Source organism: Anneissia japonica, unplaced genomic scaffold (genome assembly GCF_011630105.1).
Source record: "Anneissia japonica isolate Jap-2015-1 unplaced genomic scaffold, ASM1163010v1 scaffold334_len275345_cov169, whole genome shotgun sequence".
NCBI lineage: Eukaryota > Metazoa > Echinodermata > Crinoidea > Comatulida > Comatulidae > Anneissia > Anneissia japonica.
Genome location: NW_022716574.1, coordinates 11,432 through 11,989, shown reverse-complemented (window position 1 = coordinate 11,989; position 558 = coordinate 11,432). Strand labels below are relative to the sequence as shown.

The 558-nt window shown below is 39.4% G+C and overlaps 1 protein-coding gene across 1 annotated transcript in view; it reads left to right on the top strand.

Moving 5' to 3' along the window:
* The window catches only part of LOC117109786, a 4,597-nt gene that overhangs the window by 169 nt on the left and 3,870 nt on the right, over positions 1-558 (top strand). The window lies entirely within an intron of this gene.

The following is a 558-nucleotide window of genomic DNA, read 5'->3' as shown; positions in this document are numbered from 1 at the left end:
CTGGCTAGGGGTTCACACGGAGGGAGTATTTTTATAATAATACAAATTTAGTAGTGCGTCAATCTAAACAACGGATCAAAGGCACAATGTATGTACGCTAGAGCAAATAAGAGAAGTTTTTTTTCTAGGGAAGGTTTAATGCAGAGATATAAGTAGATGAAGATCTTACTGAAAGAGGTAGATTAGGAACGAGCAGCAGCGGATATAAAAGTTCTCTTGAAGCCGTAAGTTTTAGTAATGGAACAGAGAGAAGGTTTTGGGAGGAGGAACGACCTGGTGACGAGACGTGATTAGTAAGGCACAAAATTGTGCTTCTATATAACAATATTAGGAAATGGCAATAAAAAGAAAACGTTATTTGGATAGGTAAATTATTCATTTTGATCCGCTAGGAAGGGTCCCAACTGTTTTTTTTTTAACACTGCAAGTAGTGCTTGACGAAAACCTCGGGAACGAGGTTAATAACGACGCGACGGCGCCGTCGCCGTCGACGACGACGACGACGACGACGATGATGATAAAAGTAAAGTTATAAAGAATTATATACGTCTTTATAGC